Source organism: Magallana gigas, chromosome 2 (genome assembly GCF_963853765.1).
Source record: "Magallana gigas chromosome 2, xbMagGiga1.1, whole genome shotgun sequence".
Taxonomy (NCBI): domain Eukaryota; kingdom Metazoa; phylum Mollusca; class Bivalvia; order Ostreida; family Ostreidae; genus Magallana; species Magallana gigas.
This window is the reverse complement of record NC_088854.1, coordinates 28,983,863-29,001,472: the sequence shown is the minus strand read 5'-3', so window position 1 is coordinate 29,001,472 and position 17,610 is coordinate 28,983,863. Positions and strand designations below refer to the sequence as shown.

At 34.6% G+C, this 17,610-nt stretch overlaps 1 long non-coding RNA gene across 1 annotated transcript; it reads right to left on the bottom strand.

Moving 5' to 3' along the window:
* Positions 1 to 3,915: 3,915 nt before the first annotated feature.
* LOC136272908 (uncharacterized) lies at positions 3,916 to 6,033 on the bottom strand. The gene is made up of 2 exons (XR_010710966.1): positions 5,893 to 6,033; positions 3,916 to 4,433 (listed from the first exon to the last, which is right to left on the bottom strand). It is a non-coding gene; the product is annotated as an uncharacterized lncRNA (long non-coding RNA).
* Between the last annotated feature and the right edge of the window lie 11,577 nt (positions 6,034 to 17,610).

The window sequence follows — 17,610 nt, the reverse complement described above, 5'->3', positions numbered from 1 at the left end:
AAAAATTGTGTGAGGTATCCCGAGTACTTCCGAATGGAGAAAATATGCAAACATTTCCCATTAAAAATCTCCATAAGAAATTTGTTTTCGTTCCTGTGAACTTTTATGAGTGAAAAATGATAATTGTTCAATGAAGATATCTTTGATGTATTCCCTTTCATCGATTTCAACTGTATTTCTTTCACAGGTATGTATATATTTTTATTAAAAATCATCAAAATAACTTATATTTTTAATTATTTTCGACATCAAAAACATGTACATGTATGTATCATCAAAGTGTTGTTTATTGAGAAGCTTTCAGTCAACCTCCTGGATTCGTTAACGTCATCACTTACGTCAAATATTGATCCGAGTTGAAATCTCTATGAGTGATAATAAAGACTGCCATTGCTCATTGATTGAAATAAAATCACTAAAACCATCTTATTTTTTAACCCATATAAAAAAAACATTCTGATTTCATATTTCAAGTAAAGCAAATTCAAAAAAAAAAAAAAAATTTCAGAATCAAATTTTGTTGATTACTTTGAAATATTCTTTAAAGCGATGTGCGTTATCTAAAATATATAAAAGAATCTGAAGAAACAAGGGTCTGTTACCCTCGTTACCCTGTTTCAGAACATAGCTTAGTATATAAACAAGGGTTTGTTACCCTCGTTACCCTTGTAAGCCTGTTTCAGAACATAGCCTAGTATATAAACAAGGGTCTGTTACCCTCGTAACCCTTAAAACCCTGTTTTAGAACATAGGTTAGTAGAGAAACAAGGTTCTGTTACCCTCGTAACCCTGTTTCAGAACATAGCTTAGTATAGAAACAAGGGTCTGTTACTCTTGTAACCCTGTTTCAGAACATAGCTTATTATAGAATCAAGGGCCAGTTACCCTAGAAACCCCTTTAAGCCTGTTTCAGAACTTAGCTTAGTAGAGAAACAAGGGTCTGTTACCCTCGTTACCCTTGTAACCCTGTTTCAGAACATAGCTTAGTATATAAACAAGGGTCTGTTACCATCATTACCCTTGTAACCCTGTTTCAGAACATAGCTTAGTATATTAACAAGGGTTTGTTTCCCTCATAATCCTTGTAACCCTGTTTCAGAACATAACTTCGTAGAGAAACAAGGACCAGTTACCCTCGTAACCCTTATAACCCTGTTTCAGAACAGACCTTAGTATAGAAACAACGGTCTGTTACCCTCGTAATCCTTGTAACCCTGTTTCAAAACAAAGCTTAGTATAGAAACATAGATATGTAGCAACGTTAACATGGGTCTGTTACCCTCGTTAATATTGTAACCCTGTTACAGAACATAGCTTAGTATAGAAACAAAAGTCTGTAACCCTCGTAACCCTGTTTCAGAACATAGCTTAGTAGAGAAACAAGGGTATGTTACCCCCTTTACCATTGTTACCCTGTTGGACATGATACATAGAGACCCTAGCTTCCCTGTTCTAAACAAATTTGTACACGTTTTTCTTAAACGATTCACCTTAACTAAGATATACCTGGTCCATTTTTGACTCTACATAAGGATCATATTTTTTTGTTCTTAGTGAAACTGGGTTACAGAATTGCCGCACTGGGAACATGTATTGGATTTGAGACAAATCTACTCGATACCTATTGTGTTACAGTCATCAAATATATTTAATTAAATTAATTTTGTTTACGAATTTTCAAAAGTAGAGAATCAAGTTGGTACACCGTGAGTAGTCTTTGGACGTAATTTCCTTTGCAGTTTGGTGGGTGTGGGTGTTTTAGAGGGAAGAGAATGTCTACTTTGGTGAAAACATTTTAATTAACATTGCTTGTCAATATCATTATTGTCCTTTACACCCTGTAGTGCGTAGGACAGCAACAAACTTCCTCTACCCCTGCATAACCTGAGCCAGCTTCGTTATATTGATCGTTGTGTCGCTCTCCACTGTCTCTCTCCATAATGTTCTTGGTCTCCCTCTCTTTCTCTTGCCTTCTGGGGTCCAGTGCAGAGCTGTTCTCGTTGTTAAATGGGGGTCTTTTTGTTAGAACATGCCTAATGTTAGTATTTGGAACCAATTTATTTTTTAAAATTATCTTTTCAAATCAACATGCAATTTGCGAAGATCTTACAAACGGTTAATATCAACGATAGGAGGAGGATATTTTTGCGCAACAAAAGTTAGCCACTGGTCAAAATTTAACCTCCAAATAAGGACTGTTTAAACTAATTATTACAGTTAACCAGTGTTTTTAAGCAAACCAGTACTTGTATTCAGTATAAAAGTCACTACTTTCAACTTATGTTCTATATATTGTTTTAAAATTTCATTAAAAAACAATTCACATGTATTTTCTTTAATTCAGATCTAATAAAAGATAGACGAACACTTTCTCCCCAATCTTTTGTTTTTAACGTCAACTTTTCATGATTTTCTCACACCTGTGACATCACTTTTGGATCAACGCTCCTAAAACAAACGATCTGACTGGGTGGAATAAAATGTTAATACATGAACATGCATCTGCATCGTCCACCATCATCGGACAACAACGGAGAGTCTCCCATACACCTTCTGACCGTGTGCAATCTACTGTAAACCAACTTTTATTCGCGTGCGAGAAATTTTCGCGAAAATAGCGAGAGCGTCAAAGTCGTGAATATTCCTCAGGGCGAGCCAGTCATTTTCATATGATACAACACTGGTCTGGATGAGGTTTGGGCACGAACATTAATCAACATAATCCAATTTATCAGTAAATAGTGAAATAAATTTGTCGCGAACAAAAGTTGGATTACAAAAATTGAATTTTTCTTGTTCTCATGAATGATTCATGCTCTTTTCCGATTGACTCTTTCATATTTTCGTGGAGGAAATCCTTAAAAAAACCGAGAAAGTTCAGACCAGAAGTTAATTCTAAGCCTGTAAGCGTAGGCGAGACAGACCATCTGTTTCTAAAGAGCGTTCACAGTTCAATATACTTTCTGAGCAGTTGAATAACCATCATACCACGCGATTTTCACAGACTTCTCTGAGTGATTAGAACTATTAACATCACATTTAAAATGTGTGCAGTTATTTTCTTTCAGCTGCACACAGCAAGTCCAAAAAACTTAGAGCTCAAAATTTATAGCAAAGTTTAACTTGCATATATATATATATATATATATATATATATATATATATATATATATATATATATATATATATATATATATATATATTGATTGGGGGGGGGGTTATTTGGGCAGAGCAAAGAAAGATTGACATTTAATAAAATAAAGTGAAAACAAAGAAATTAACTTTTTGTGAAAAAAAGACGATTCAATTCAATGGTACAATATTCATAGCAAAGTATGCAAAAGTATCACAGAATAAAATAACAATGAATACAGAACTCAGCATAATATAAATGGATTTCTTTTTCTTCTTTTTTTTTGTCCCATACACCTCTCAATATTCCTCGAGGAACAGGCATGCAAATCCTAACATGTCCAATATAACTTCATAAAACTGTACACACATGGAGATGCAATGAGTAAAAGTTTCAAATCAAGCACACGATTGATTGAAGGTATTAAACCCATATAACATGAACTGTTTCTCATGCAATTGAAAATGTACCTAAAATTCTCTACATACTAGTATGCAAAATGGTGTTCCTTTCTAGCACTAATTTGTATCAACTTTGTACATACATAACGTATGTGAACATTTCTGGAATTATTTCAATAGAACGAAATAGTGTTGATCATTATATCATAAAGCTGTTGAATCTTGTAAATGTCTATACATGTACTGTGGAATCATTAAAATTTGTGGGGGCCAATTTTCATGGATTGCTTTAATTCATTTCATCACATGTTTTTTAAATACTAGTTAGATGGTTGAGACAAGAACTTATACCACAGTATATAACTTTAACTCGGAGTCATACAATTCTACACTTATTCTCAGTAGCAAGGACTCGGCCATGCATATCACCAATACAATTAATTGCACATATCACAAAACACAAAATAAGTTGACAGTACTGTATAACAATATTCATTGCCTCACGAAGTCAAAAATCAGACCATTTACACTTATACTTTCACACAAATACACACACGCAAATACATGAAAATAAAATCACAAGAATAAAATTGAAAATTGCACATGAAACTTCCACCACAAGATTGTCATTTCCAATCATATTTTAATAAAAAAATAAACAGAAAGATCCTTTTAGTTTACTCAACAGCATTAGGAATCAATGCTGGAGTCAACCACTGCATTCTATCTCCCGAAAAATCTTCTTTTGGAATAATGCTAACCCAAACAGTACTTCATTTCAGTATAATGGACATTAGTCATAGTCATGGCTGCTCTCCCTTTGTTTGAGGCCTGTTGACCCTTTGGAGGCCCCTTTGTTGACATGAGTCACTGTATCCATGGCACCCGATTTTGTGATTCTGAAATTAAAATTCAAGTGCTGTAATATGTAATGCTAATATGAGTACACAAACTAATTTCTATTTTTTAAAACTGTAAATGATAATATGGGTACACAAACCAATTTCTTTAAATTGCATTTTATTTTAAGTTAACTGTTAATGCATGAGGACAATTGCATCCTTATGTTAACAAATATGTCTCGAATCAAACGAAAATCCACATGTTAAACAGCCATCAATATAGACATTTGAATTATTGGTATACTGAACGCGATTTTTGTCTGAATTTTTTTTCCCACACATTCCTCCCTCCCCCCCAAAAATACATTGGAGCAGGCCACTTTCAGAGAGACAGGGATGAGAATCTAAAAAATAATTTTATGTGGCCTGAGACAAACAAGCTTTGTGTCAAATTTAAGCTTCTAATTATTTCCATTAATACAAGACATGACACTGAAAAGAATAAAGCATTTTTTAAACAATGACCTTAAACTTCCTCAATTGACCTTGGGTCAAGGTAATGGCACACCACCAGGTCATAAGCAATCTTTATGTGAATTAAGAACTTCCACTGTTTCTCAATAAGAAAGATATTGACCGGACTTGAATTTGCACTTTTCTGCCAGTGACCTTGACATTGCCCAAATGATCTTGGGTCAAGGTCATGACACACCCTTAGGTCATAAGCAATCTTTGTGTGAAGTAAGATTAATTAATGCTTCTCCATTTGAAAGATATGAACTGGACACGAATTTTGCACTTTTTCTGCCATTGACCTTGACCTTGCCAAAACGACCTTGGGTCAAGGTCATGACACACCCTTAAGTCATTACCAATCTTTGGTGAAGTAAGAACTTCCAATGTTTCTCCATAAGAAAGATATGGACTGGACACAAATTTTGCACAGACAGACGGACAGACAAGGTGATTCCTACATACCTCCAAACTTCCTTTGCGGGGGGTATAAATAGTGTCTGTCTTGGAGGATAACAGTTGAAATTGACACCCCTTGAAAACTATTGTCAACCTTCGCTTCGCATTGGTTGACAATGGTTGTCTCGGGGTGTCAATTTACACTGTTACTCTCCTAAACAGGCACTATTTATATAATGTTACCAATGTCCCACCCACCAGCCCATTGCTTCGTATTGTATTATATATAGATGTATGCACTGTCTAAAATTTGTAATTTTATTTTGTAGATGTGGAAGATGTGGTTTTGAAGGAAAGAAATTATTGTTATATTGAATGTAATTAAAACTACAATTTCAGAGCGCTTCACATCCTACTCATGAGTTTGTGTTTATTTTATAAATATTTTATGTTCGTTTGAGTAAATCGAATAAGAACATAATGATTTTTTGTATACTCTCAACACTGAAATCCATAAAACTTGTGTTCAATAAATCAAGTTGAAACCACTGTTTATCTTTATCAAATCATCAGAACACACACAGAAACTTGTGTGGATACTTACACCTCATCCATTTCAACCTCTTCATCTTCCTCCTCTGTTGGCACTTGAAGGTATGGGTTATCGGGGGCGGGCTGGAATTTATACCCAGTAATGATGAAGAACACTAACGTGGCAAGCTCCCTGAACAGTTCATCTAGCCACTCATACTGGAAGGGCACAGTTATCTAAAGAAAAGAATTCAGCTCAGAAATATTCAGCAAAGTCACAGTATACCGTATATTCAGTAATTTTCACGATAATCTAATTTTTGCTTTTTCGCGACTTCTTTTAAATCACAAGTAATTAAATATGCAGAAATTATATCCTATATCATTTTCTATAAGAAACTTTTCAAATCGCAAAACATGACTGACGCAATATAAAAATGTTACAGATTTCCCCCATTTTCGCAAATTTTGTGACACGCTAAAAAAAACCCCGGATATATGGTATACAGTAAATGGGGAAGTGATGGGACCCTTGGAATTTACTATGCTATAGCTCTTATTTGTTTCAACTTGTAACAAATTCATCAGTCTGATTACAACCATCCCCCCTCTCCTTACACTTGTCAGGGCATGACAGGTATGGATAAGAGGTCATCTTTACACGACCTCTAAATTTGCATACAATTTAAATATATCCCAACCAATCCCAGACATGCTTTTATTTGTGTAAGTCTTCAATTCTGGCCGATTTCTTTCTGAGAAGATTTTTAAAGGTTTACCTTATATATTCCTATGTCACAATTCGCCCCCCCCCCCCCCCCCCATTATGGCTCAACCTGGGGATCTTGATTTGAATAAATTTGAATCTACCCTACTTAAGGATGCTTCCACACTAATTCTAGCTTTTCTGGCCGATCAGTTTCAGAGGAGAACATTTTTAATGATTTATTCTATATATTCCAATGTAAAAATTTAACCCCCCATTGTGGCCCTATCCTACCCCCAGGGAGTCATAACTTGAACATACTTAAATCTACGCTTACTGAGGATGCTTCCACATAAGTTTCAGCTTTTTTGGCCAAATGGTTTTTGAGAAGATTTTTGAAAAAGTACCAACGAATTTTCAAAAAAATTTAATTATCTCCCCTTGAACCAGGACGTGGCCTTTCAATTATCAATTAGACAAGCTTGAATCCCCTTAACCTAAGAATGCTTTTTGTTAAGTTTGTTTGAAATCAGCTTACTGGTTCTGGAGAAGAAGTCGGAAATGTAAAAAGTTTATGGACAGACAGACAGATGCCGCACAAAAAGTTATTAGAAAAGCTCACTTGAGTTTTCAGCTCAGGTGGGCTAACAAATAACATTAGATATAAAAAAATTTATTCAATCTTCCTATGGAACTCAATAAACTAATTGAACAAATCCCTAATTTTGATCATCATGATTGTAAAATTTAACAAGGAACTCTAAAAGAATTTAAATGAGCTTTATCATATGTCAATCTAATAGGACAGAATAAGTTTGTTCTGTACGTCCCAATGAAAGAAAGAATTTTTATCTTTTCTGCCTTACCTTATTGACAGTTATACTCTGTCCCAAATTTTTGCTTCCACCACTTTTTGCTTGATTTTTTAATAATCATAAATACTTTTGTGCTTAAACTACGTTCATCCACTAATATGAAAAATGTCCAGATTATCTGTTTTGAAATGCCCCCTCTACCGCTTCAAGTTTCAATACACATACAAAAATAGAAACTCTATGGGGATTTCGCACTGCATTACCCATTAATAAGCCCGGATGATAATGTTGAAAAATTGTGTGAGGTATCCCGAGTACTTCCGAATGGAGAAAATATGCAAACATTTCCCATTAAAAATCTCCATAAGAAATTTGTTTTCGTTCCTGTGAACTTTTATGAGTGAAAAATGATAATTGTTCAATGAAGATATCTTTGATGTATTCCCTTTCATCGATTTCAACTGTATTTCTTTCACAGGTATGTATATATTTTTATTAAAAATCATCAAAATAACTTATATTTTTAATTATTTTCGACATCAAAAACATGTACATGTATGTATCATCAAAGTGTTGTTTATTGAGAAGCTTTCAGTCAACCTCCTGGATTCGTTAACGTCATCACTTACGTCAAATATTGATCCGAGTTGAAATCTCTATGAGTGATAATAAAGACTGCCATTGCTCATTGATTGAAATAAAATCACTAAAACCATCTTATTTTTTAACCCATATAAAAAAAACATTCTGATTTCATATTTCAAGTAAAGCAAATTCAAAAAAAAAAAAAAAATTTCAGAATCAAATTTTGTTGATTACTTTGAAATATTCTTTAAAGCGATGTGCGTTATCTAAAATATATAAAAGAATCTGAAGAAACAAGGGTCTGTTACCCTCGTTACCCTGTTTCAGAACATAGCTTAGTATATAAACAAGGGTTTGTTACCCTCGTTACCCTTGTAAGCCTGTTTCAGAACATAGCCTAGTATATAAACAAGGGTCTGTTACCCTCGTAACCCTTAAAACCCTGTTTTAGAACATAGGTTAGTAGAGAAACAAGGTTCTGTTACCCTCGTAACCCTGTTTCAGAACATAGCTTAGTATAGAAACAAGGGTCTGTTACTCTTGTAACCCTGTTTCAGAACATAGCTTATTATAGAATCAAGGGCCAGTTACCCTAGAAACCCCTTTAAGCCTGTTTCAGAACTTAGCTTAGTAGAGAAACAAGGGTCTGTTACCCTCGTTACCCTTGTAACCCTGTTTCAGAACATAGCTTAGTATATAAACAAGGGTCTGTTACCATCATTACCCTTGTAACCCTGTTTCAGAACATAGCTTAGTATATTAACAAGGGTTTGTTTCCCTCATAATCCTTGTAACCCTGTTTCAGAACATAACTTCGTAGAGAAACAAGGACCAGTTACCCTCGTAACCCTTATAACCCTGTTTCAGAACAGACCTTAGTATAGAAACAACGGTCTGTTACCCTCGTAATCCTTGTAACCCTGTTTCAAAACAAAGCTTAGTATAGAAACATAGATATGTAGCAACGTTAACATGGGTCTGTTACCCTCGTTAATATTGTAACCCTGTTACAGAACATAGCTTAGTATAGAAACAAAAGTCTGTAACCCTCGTAACCCTGTTTCAGAACATAGCTTAGTAGAGAAACAAGGGTATGTTACCCCCTTTACCATTGTTACCCTGTTGGACATGATACATAGAGACCCTAGCTTCCCTGTTCTAAACAAATTTGTACACGTTTTTCTTAAACGATTCACCTTAACTAAGATATACCTGGTCCATTTTTGACTCTACATAAGGATCATATTTTTTTGTTCTTAGTGAAACTGGGTTACAGAATTGCCGCACTGGGAACATGTATTGGATTTGAGACAAATCTACTCGATACCTATTGTGTTACAGTCATCAAATATATTTAATTAAATTAATTTTGTTTACGAATTTTCAAAAGTAGAGAATCAAGTTGGTACACCGTGAGTAGTCTTTGGACGTAATTTCCTTTGCAGTTTGGTGGGTGTGGGTGTTTTAGAGGGAAGAGAATGTCTACTTTGGTGAAAACATTTTAATTAACATTGCTTGTCAATATCATTATTGTCCTTTACACCCTGTAGTGCGTAGGACAGCAACAAACTTCCTCTACCCCTGCATAACCTGAGCCAGCTTCGTTATATTGATCGTTGTGTCGCTCTCCACTGTCTCTCTCCATAATGTTCTTGGTCTCCCTCTCTTTCTCTTGCCTTCTGGGGTCCAGTGCAGAGCTGTTCTCGTTGTTAAATGGGGGTCTTTTTGTTAGAACATGCCTAATGTTAGTATTTGGAACCAATTTATTTTTTAAAATTATCTTTTCAAATCAACATGCAATTTGCGAAGATCTTACAAACGGTTAATATCAACGATAGGAGGAGGATATTTTTGCGCAACAAAAGTTAGCCACTGGTCAAAATTTAACCTCCAAATAAGGACTGTTTAAACTAATTATTACAGTTAACCAGTGTTTTTAAGCAAACCAGTACTTGTATTCAGTATAAAAGTCACTACTTTCAACTTATGTTCTATATATTGTTTTAAAATTTCATTAAAAAACAATTCACATGTATTTTCTTTAATTCAGATCTAATAAAAGATAGACGAACACTTTCTCCCCAATCTTTTGTTTTTAACGTCAACTTTTCATGATTTTCTCACACCTGTGACATCACTTTTGGATCAACGCTCCTAAAACAAACGATCTGACTGGGTGGAATAAAATGTTAATACATGAACATGCATCTGCATCGTCCACCATCATCGGACAACAACGGAGAGTCTCCCATACACCTTCTGACCGTGTGCAATCTACTGTAAACCAACTTTTATTCGCGTGCGAGAAATTTTCGCGAAAATAGCGAGAGCGTCAAAGTCGTGAATATTCCTCAGGGCGAGCCAGTCATTTTCATATGATACAACACTGGTCTGGATGAGGTTTGGGCACGAACATTAATCAACATAATCCAAATTATCAGTAAATAGTGAAATAAATTTGTCGCGAACAAAAGTTGGATTACAAAAATTGAATTTTTCTTGTTCTCATGAATGATTCATGCTCTCTTCCGATTGACTCTTTCATATTTTCGTGGAGGAAATCCTTAAAAAACCCGAGAAAGTTCAGACCAGAAGTTAATTCTAAGCCTGTAAGCGTAGGCGAGACAGACCATCTGTTTCTAAAGAGCGTTCACAGTTCAATATACTTTCTGAGCAGTTGAATAACCATCATACCACGCGATTTTCACAGACTTCTCTGAGTGATTAGAACTATTAACATCAAATTTAAAATGTGTGCAGTTATTTTCTTTCAGCTGCACACAGCAAGTCCAAAAAACTTAGAGCTCAAAATTTATAGCAAAGTTTAACTTGCATATATATATATATATATATATATATATATATATATATATATATATATATATATATATATATATATATATATATATTGATTGGGGGGGGGGGTTATTTGGGCAGAGCAAAGAAAGATTGACATTTAATAAAATAAAGTGAAAACAAAGAAATTAACTTTTTGTGAAAAAAAGACGATTCAATTCAATGGTACAATATTCATAGCAAAGTATGCAAAAGTATCACAGAATAAAATAACAATGAATACAGAACTCAGCATAATATAAATGGATTTCTTTTTCTTCTTTTTTTTTGTCCCATACACCTCTCAATATTCCTCGAGGAACAGGCATGCAAATCCTAACATGTCCAATATAACTTCATAAAACTGTACACACATGGAGATGCAATGAGTAAAAGTTTCAAATCAAGCACACGATTGATTGAAGGTATTAAACCCATATAACATGAACTGTTTCTCATGCAATTGAAAATGTACCTAAAATTCTCTACATACTAGTATGCAAAATGGTGTTCCTTTCTAGCACTAATTTGTATCAACTTTGTACATACATAACGTATGTGAACATTTCTGGAATTATTTCAATAGAACGAAATAGTGTTGATCATTATATCATAAAGCTGTTGAATCTTGTAAATGTCTATACATGTACTGTGGAATCATTAAAATTTGTGGGGGCCAATTTTCATGGATTGCTTTAATTCATTTCATCACATGTTTTTTAAATACTAGTTAGATGGTTGAAACAAGAACTTATACCACAGTATATAACTTTAACTCGGAGTCATACAATTCTACACTTATTCTCAGTAGCAAGGACTCGGCCATGCATATCACCAATACAATTAATTGCACATATCACAAAACACAAAATAAGTTGACAGTACTGTATAACAATATTCATTGCCTCACGAAGTCAAAAATCAGACCATTTACACTTATACTTTCACACAAATACACACACGCAAATACATGAAAATAAAATCACAAGAATAAAATTGAAAATTGCACATGAAACTTCCACCACAAGATTGTCATTTCCAATCATATTTTAATAAAAAAATAAACAGAAAGATCCTTTTAGTTTACTCAACAGCATTAGGAATCAATGCTGGAGTCAACCACTGCATTCTATCTCCCGAAAAATCTTCTTTTGGAATAATGCTAACCCAAACAGTACTTCATTTCAGTATAATGGACATTAGTCATAGTCATGGCTGCTCTCCCTTTGTTTGAGGCCTGTTGACCCTTTGGAGGCCCCTTTGTTGACATGAGTCACTGTATCCATGGCACCCGATTTTGTGATTCTGAAATTAAAATTCAAGTGCTGTAATATGTAATGCTAATATGAGTACACAAACTAATTTCTATTTTTTAAAACTGTAAATGATAATATGGGTACACAAACCAATTTCTTTAAATTGCATTTTATTTTAAGTTAACTGTTAATGCATGAGGACAATTGCATCCTTATGTTAACAAATATGTCTCGAATCAAACGAAAATCCACATGTTAAACAGCCATCAATATAGACATTTGAATTATTGGTATACTGAACGCGATTTTTGTCTGAATTTTTTTTCCCACACATTCCTCCCTCCCCCCCAAAAATACATTGGAGCAGGCCACTTTCAGAGAGACAGGGATGAGAATCTAAAAAATAATTTTATGTGGCCTGAGACAAACAAGCTTTGTGTCAAATTTAAGCTTCTAATTATTTCCATTAATACAAGACATGACACTGAAAAGAATAAAGCATTTTTTAAACAATGACCTTAAACTTCCTCAATTGACCTTGGGTCAAGGTAATGGCACACCACCAGGTCATAAGCAATCTTTATGTGAATTAAGAACTTCCACTGTTTCTCAATAAGAAAGATATTGACCGGACTTGAATTTGCACTTTTCTGCCAGTGACCTTGACATTGCCCAAATGATCTTGGGTCAAGGTCATGACACACCCTTAGGTCATAAGCAATCTTTGTGTGAAGTAAGATTAATTAATGCTTCTCCATTTGAAAGATATGAACTGGACACGAATTTTGCACTTTTTCTGCCATTGACCTTGACCTTGCCAAAACGACCTTGGGTCAAGGTCATGACACACCCTTAAGTCATTACCAATCTTTGGTGAAGTAAGAACTTCCAATGTTTCTCCATAAGAAAGATATGGACTGGACACAAATTTTGCACAGACAGACGGACAGACAAGGTGATTCCTACATACCTCCAAACTTCCTTTGCGGGGGGTATAAATAGTGTCTGTCTTGGAGGATAACAGTTGAAAGTGACACCCCTTGAAAACTATTGTCAACCTTCGCTTCGCATTGGTTGACAATGGTTGTCTCGGGGTGTCAATTTACACTGTTACTCTCCTAAACAGGCACTATTTATATAATGTTACCAATGTCCCACCCACCAGCCCATTGCTTCGTATTGTATTATATATAGATGTATGCACTGTCTAAAATTTGTAATTTTATTTTGTAGATGTGGAAGATGTGGTTTTGAAGGAAAGAAATTATTGTTATATTGAATGTAATTAAAACTACAATTTCAGAGCGCTTCACATCCTACTCATGAGTTTGTGTTTATTTTATAAATATTTTATGTTCGTTTGAGTAAATCGAATAAGAACATAATGATTTTTTGTATACTCTCAACACTGAAATCCATAAAACTTGTGTTCAATAAATCAAGTTGAAACCACTGTTTATCTTTATCAAATCATCAGAACACACACAGAAACTTGTGTGGATACTTACACCTCATCCATTTCAACCTCTTCATCTTCCTCCTCTGTTGGCACTTGAAGGTATGGGTTATCGGGGGCGGGCTGGAATTTATACCCAGTAATGATGAAGAACACTAACGTGGCAAGCTCCCTGAACAGTTCATCTAGCCACTCATACTGGAAGGGCACAGTTATCTAAAGAAAAGAATTCAGCTCAGAAATATTCAGCAAAGTCACAGTATACCGTATATTCAGTAATTTTCACGATAATCTAATTTTTGCTTTTTCGCGACTTCTTTTAAATCACAAGTAATTAAATATGCAGAAATTATATCCTATATCATTTTCTATAAGAAACTTTTCAAATCGCAAAACATGACTGACGCAATATAAAAATGTTACAGATTTCCCCCATTTTCGCAAATTTTGTGACACGCTAAAAAAAAACCCCGGATATATGGTATACAGTAAATGGGGAAGTGATGGGACCCTTGGAATTTACTATGCTATAGCTCTTATTTGTTTCAACTTGTAACAAATTCATCAGTCTGATTACAACCATCCCCCCTCTCCTTACACTTGTCAGGGCATGACAGGTATGGATAAGAGGTCATCTTTACACGACCTCTAAATTTGCATACAATTTAAATATATCCCAACCAATCCCAGACATGCTTTTATTTGTGTAAGTCTTCAATTCTGGCCGATTTCTTTCTGAGAAGATTTTTAAAGATTTACCTTATATATTCCTATGTCACAATTCGCCCCCCCCCCCATTATGGCTCAACCTGGGGATCTTGATTTGAATAAATTTGAATCTACCCTACTTAAGGATGCTTCCACACTAATTCTAGCTTTTCTGGCCGATCAGTTTCCGAGGAGAACATTTTTAATGATTTATTCTATATATTCCGATGTAAAAATTTAACCCCCCATTGTGGCCCTATCCTACCCCCAGGGAGTCATAACTTGAACATACTTAAATCTACGCTTACTGAGGATGCTTCCACATAAGTTTCAGCTTTTTTGGCCAAATGGTTTTTGAGAAGATTTTTGAAAGAGTACCAACGAATTCTCAAAAAAATTTAATTATCTCCCCTTGAACCAGGACGTGGCCTTTCAATTATCAATTAGACAAGCTTGAATCCCCTTAACCTAAGAATGCTTTTTGTTAAGTTTGTTTGAAATCAGCTTACTGGTTCTGGAGAAGAAGTCGAAAATGTAAAAAGTTTATGGACAGACAGACAGATGCCGCACAAAAAGTTATTAGAAAAGCTCACTTGAGTTTTCAGCTCAGGTGGGCTAACAAATAACATTAGATATAAAAAAATTTATTCAATCTTCCTATGGAACTCAATAAACTAATTGAACAAATCCCTAATTTTGATCATCATGATTGTAAAATTTAACAAGGAACTCTAAAAGAATTTAAATGAGCTTTATCGTATGTCAATCTAATAGGACAGAATAAGTTTGTTCTGTACGTCCCAATGAAAGAAAGAATTTTTATCTTTTCTGCCTTACCTTATTGACAGTTATACTCTGTCCCGAATTTTTGCTTCCACCACTTTTTGCTTGATTTTTTAATAATCATAAATACTTTTGTGCTTAAACTACGTTCATCCACTAATATGAAAAATGTCCAGATTATCTGTTTTGAAATGCCCCCTCTACCGCTTCAAGTTTCAATACACATACAAAAATAGAAACTCTATGGGGATTTCGCACTGCATTACCCATTAATAAGCCCGGATGATAATGTTGAAAAATTGTGTGAGGTATCCCGAGTACTTCCGAATGGAGAAAATATGCAAACATTTCCCATTAAAAATCTCCATAAGAAATTTGTTTTCGTTCCTGTGAACTTTTATGAGTGAAAAATGATAATTGTTCAATGAAGATATCTTTGATGTATTCCCTTTCATCGATTTCAACTGTATTTCTTTCACAGGTATGTATATATTTTTATTAAAAATCATCAAAATAACTTATATTTTTAATTATTTTCGACATCAAAAACATGTACATGTATGTATCATCAAAGTGTTGTTTATTGAGAAGCTTTCAGTCAACCTCCTGGATTCGTTAACGTCATCACTTACGTCAAATATTGATCCGAGTTGAAATCTCTATGAGTGATAATAAAGACTGCCATTGCTCATTGATTGAAATAAAATCACTAAAACCATCTTATTTTTTAACCCATATAAAAAAAACATTCTGATTTCATATTTCAAGTAAAGCAAATTCAAAAAAAAAAAAAAAATTTCAGAATCAAATTTTGTTGATTACTTTGAAATATTCTTTAAAGCGATGTGCGTTATCTAAAATATATAAAAGAATCTGAAGAAACAAGGGTCTGTTACCCTCGTTACCCTGTTTCAGAACATAGCTTAGTATATAAACAAGGGTTTGTTACCCTCGTTACCCTTGTAAGCCTGTTTCAGAACATAGCCTAGTATATAAACAAGGGTCTGTTACCCTCGTAACCCTTAAAACCCTGTTTTAGAACATAGGTTAGTAGAGAAACAAGGTTCTGTTACCCTCGTAACCCTGTTTCAGAACATAGCTTAGTATAGAAACAAGGGTCTGTTACTCTTGTAACCCTGTTTCAGAACATAGCTTATTATAGAATCAAGGGCCAGTTACCCTAGAAACCCCTTTAAGCCTGTTTCAGAACTTAGCTTAGTAGAGAAACAAGGGTCTGTTACCCTCGTTACCCTTGTAACCCTGTTTCAGAACATAGCTTAGTATATAAACAAGGGTCTGTTACCATCATTACCCTTGTAACCCTGTTTCAGAACATAGCTTAGTATATTAACAAGGGTTTGTTTCCCTCATAATCCTTGTAACCCTGTTTCAGAACATAACTTCGTAGAGAAACAAGGACCAGTTACCCTCGTAACCCTTATAACCCTGTTTCAGAACAGACCTTAGTATAGAAACAACGGTCTGTTACCCTCGTAATCCTTGTAACCCTGTTTCAAAACAAAGCTTAGTATAGAAACATAGATATGTAGCAACGTTAACATGGGTCTGTTACCCTCGTTAATATTGTAACCCTGTTACAGAACATAGCTTAGTATAGAAACAAAAGTCTGTAACCCTCGTAACCCTGTTTCAGAACATAGCTTAGTAGAGAAACAAGGGTATGTTACCCCCTTTACCATTGTTACCCTGTTGGACATGATACATAGAGACCCTAGCTTCCCTGTTCTAAACAAATTTGTACACGTTTTTCTTAAACGATTCACCTTAACTAAGATATACCTGGTCCATTTTTGACTCTACATAAGGATCATATTTTTTTGTTCTTAGTGAAACTGGATTACAGAATTGCCGCACTGGGAACATGTATTGGATTTGAGACAAATCTACTCGATACCTATTGTGTTACAGTCATCAAATATATTTAATTAAATTAATTTTGTTTACGAATTTTCAAAAGTAGAGAATCAAGTTGGTACACCGTGAGTAGTCTTTGGACGTAATTTCCTTTGCAGTTTGGTGGGTGTGGGTGTTTTAGAGGGAAGAGAATGTCTACTTTGGTGAAAACATTTTAATTAACATTGCTTGTCAATATCATTATTGTCCTTTACACCCTGTAGTGCGTAGGACAGCAACAAACTTCCTCTACCCCTGCATAACCTGAGCCAGCTTCGTTATATTGATCGTTGTGTCGCTCTCCACTGTCTCTCTCCATAATGTTCTTGGTCTCCCTCTCTTTCTCTTGCCTTCTGGGGTCCAGTGCAGAGCTGTTCTCGTTGTTAAATGGGGGTCTTTTTGTTAGAACATGCCTAATGTTAGTATTTGGAACCAATTTATTTTTTAAAATTATCTTTTCAAATCAACATGCAATTTGCGAAGATCTTACAAACGGTTAATATCAACGATAGGAGGAGGATATTTTTGCGCAACAAAAGTTAGCCACTGGTCAAAATTTAACCTCCAAATAAGGACTGTTTAAACTAATTATTACAGTTAACCAGTGTTTTTAAGCAAACCAGTACTTGTATTCAGTATAAAAGTCACTACTTTCAACTTATGTTCTATATATTGTTTTAAAATTTCATTAAAAAACAATTCACATGTATTTTCTTTAATTCAGATCTAATAA